The sequence below is a fragment of the Meles meles genome, chromosome 11 (assembly GCF_922984935.1).
Source record: "Meles meles chromosome 11, mMelMel3.1 paternal haplotype, whole genome shotgun sequence".
NCBI classification, from domain to species: domain Eukaryota; kingdom Metazoa; phylum Chordata; class Mammalia; order Carnivora; family Mustelidae; genus Meles; species Meles meles.
Genome location: NC_060076.1, coordinates 80,082,822 through 80,086,146, shown reverse-complemented (window position 1 = coordinate 80,086,146; position 3,325 = coordinate 80,082,822).

The window sequence follows — 3,325 nt, the reverse complement described above, 5'->3', positions numbered from 1 at the left end:
GGAGCCTGTGTCAAGCAAGGGCCCATGCTCAGCAAAGACGCAAGCAGTTAAGGTACTGCAGCTAGGAGATATCACCAGGACTGACGTCAGCGGACACCCCAGAACTGAGAAGAAGGACCAGAGGAGGTCTGCAGAGACTCAAAACTGACTAAATCCCTTTGAAAAGGGGAGGACTTGGGAGTAAACTGTCAGAATCTTCAGAATTGACCCCTCTATGTCTGACCACTTAAAAAGGCAATTGCTGCGAAGGCTCTGCCCGACTGATCTCCGAACAGAACTGAGATCCTTCCCTGCTCGAACATCAGAAGCAATAAGTGCTGAGAGCTGACCCACACCAGACAGTGGCCTTGTCTCAGCTTCGCCCCCACAGACTGACTTTGCATTTTGGTTCATTAACTTCCTGCTCCCTTCTGTTATCCTGTTTATTGTGTGGTTTGTCTTCTGTCCTGCTCTGTGCACTGTGTAAGAAGCCAAGTTTAATCACATGGTGAACTGTCACTGAGTTTGGAATCCTGAACCCACCTTCTTTTTTTTTTTTTTAAGATTTTATTTATTTATCAGAGAGAGAGTACACACAAGCAGGCAAAGAGGCAGGCAGTGATAGAGGATGAAGCAGGCTCCCCGCCGAGCAAGGAGCCCGATGTGGGACTCGATCCCAGGACCCCAGGATCACGACCTGAGCCGAAGGCAGTGGCTTAACCAACTGAGCCACCCAGGCATCCCTCCTGAACCCACCTTCTAATTGTGATTTAACTCTGCTTTATGTTGAATAAATCCGACATTGTGGAAAGACACAAGTTGTGTGTGCACCTTTATAGCAAGCACGCTCACGACGATGTCCCTGAGTTGAGGGTCTGTGCGCCTCACTTCCCTGAAATATCATCTCAGAAACTGTAAGGCCCTAGATGGAATGACTGAATGTGACAAGTGTTGGCAGGTGGGATGATAGCCTACCCCCCCCCCAAATTTCCTATGTCTCTTTGATGAGGGAAACAAAGGCAAGAGAAATCCAGCCTGAATTGAATCTCCTTATCGCTGACAGCCCACTGATGGATACCTGAGACATGCAGAGCCTAACCTTCCTCAAGGAACTCATGGCTGCCTTGGTGCCTTAATGTTTATGTTTTATGAAAGACTGAAAGTAGCCTTATCTTTTTTTTTTTTAAAGATTTTATTTATTTGACAGAGAGAGATCACAAGTAGGCAGAGAGGCAAGCAGAGAGAGTGAGAGGGAAGCAGGCTCCCTGCCGAGCAGAGAGCCCGATGCGGGACTCGATCCTACGACCCTGAGATCATGACCCGAGCCGAAGGCAGTGGCCTAAACCACTGAGCCACCCAGGCGCCCCAAAGTAGCCTTATCTTAATGGCACTGAGCCCCTCAAGGACCAGAAAGCCTTGTTTCCACATTCCTTGGAGACATACACTATCCCTAAACCCCGCTCATTAAAAAGTGTGTGTGTGTGTGTGTATATATATATATATAAAATCTCCTCACAATCCCGGTATAACTCTTTCTACCCGTGGGTTCTGTCTCTGTGCTATAATACAATCACCTTTTTGGACCCCCAAAAATTCATTCTTCACTCATAAACCCAAAAACATTCACATTTAATCACCTTGTGAGACATAGAAGTGGTAGAGAGCTAATTGGCTGAATCTGCCATATAAACCTGGATGGCGGACACAACTCAGCCATATTTTCTGGGAATGGAGGACTAAATTAATGCCTGCTTTCCCCTCCATCCCAAACCTTAGGACCATGTAAATCCCCGTGGTTAGGGACTCCAGGAAGGAGGAAGGCCAGCTCTCCCAATCGACTTCCCCAGGGGACTAGCTAGAGCTAGGACTAGCTGTAGAGCTAGGTCTCTACAGATAAGTCATGATATAAAATAATGGATAAGTGATGATTCTTGCACATCTTAGTTTTTGGACTGAGATTCATATCCTCTACTCAGTTTTGCAATTTTTTTTTAACAGAAGCTGCTATGGAAAGCAGTGATCTTGTTCACTTCAGCTTTTTCTAAAAACTGCCTTCCAGCTCACAAGTCCAAAGCAGTACCTCTGCCCCCTGCCCTATCCGACACACATACCACAAAAAAAACCAAACCAAAACAAACAAAAAAACAAGCAAAAGCCCCAAACCCTGCTAGTTTACAAGCCTTTTCACACTGGGGTAATCGCGCTGTGGATGGTGTTAAAAAAGTCCCAGGATGGGCACTGCTTATATTCCTGGAACATCAATTTTGCTCAAAGATTTGGTACAATATTTTTATGTTCAAAGAAACTAGGTTAAATGAGGGAGTAGAAGGCAAACTTTGTAGTTTAAAAAATGATGAAATTCCGGACTTCAAAGAAATGTCTTTCCTGTAGGGAGGGGGCCTCCTTATTTCAGAGCCCCATGGGGGTTCTTTTGAGAGGGGTGCATCTGTGTAAAAGTTTGAGCAGCTCTGGCCCTGCGCCGGGCTTGGCTCAGGGCCTCTCCCCAGGCTTGCGCTGAGTCCCTAGGGACATCGTATTGCAGTTAATACCTCCTCACGTTTCTAAACTCACAGCTTGTCGGCGGTGGCGCAAACTGAGAGCTAAAGTCAGTTCTAGCTCGCTCTTTTCACAGGAGTAAACGGAGAATCAGCAACCTACAAGGACTCCCAGGGCGGGGGACTGCAATCCAGGTGTCCCAGGCTAGTGCCCCTCCCAGAGTCCTTGGCTGCCTCCATCCTTTCGTCCTGCTGGAACTCCTGGCCGCCGTGCAAGTGCGGAGAACCTCATTCCCCACCCACCCACTCCCGGCCCATCCTTCACCCGCCAGTTCCTTTCTTGGGAGCCCTGCCTCTCCACTGGAGTATCTGGGGTCCGCGGGGGAGCTCAGAAAAGCTTGGTGAATTAATAACTGCTGGCTCTGAAATATGCATCAGAACCCAGACCTGGGGTTGGTGAAGGAGAGGTGGTTGGATTGGGGAGCGATTTCCTCCACATCTTCCGGTGCGACCGAGAGAGAGGGGCTGGGGTCAAGGTTGGAGGGCGGAAACGGATTTGATCCAGGATGCAGAAGCACTAACTCACGTTGGCAGGGGCAGCCTTCTCCCGCCGCCCACGATGCTAGGGCGGGCACTCTGCGGAGTCCGATGGCTGGTGCAATCTCCCGCGCGCCTTGCATTCATCAGAAAAGAGTTGAAACAGTACACGAGAGGAGGAGCAACTGCTCCTGGGACTTGGCCGTTGAGCACGACCAATGGGGATGTGAGCCCCGTAGCGCGAACCAATTAGCGCAGGGCCTGCGACTGCGCGGCCCAATGGTGGCGCCGGCTGGGCGCTGGAAGAAGACAGA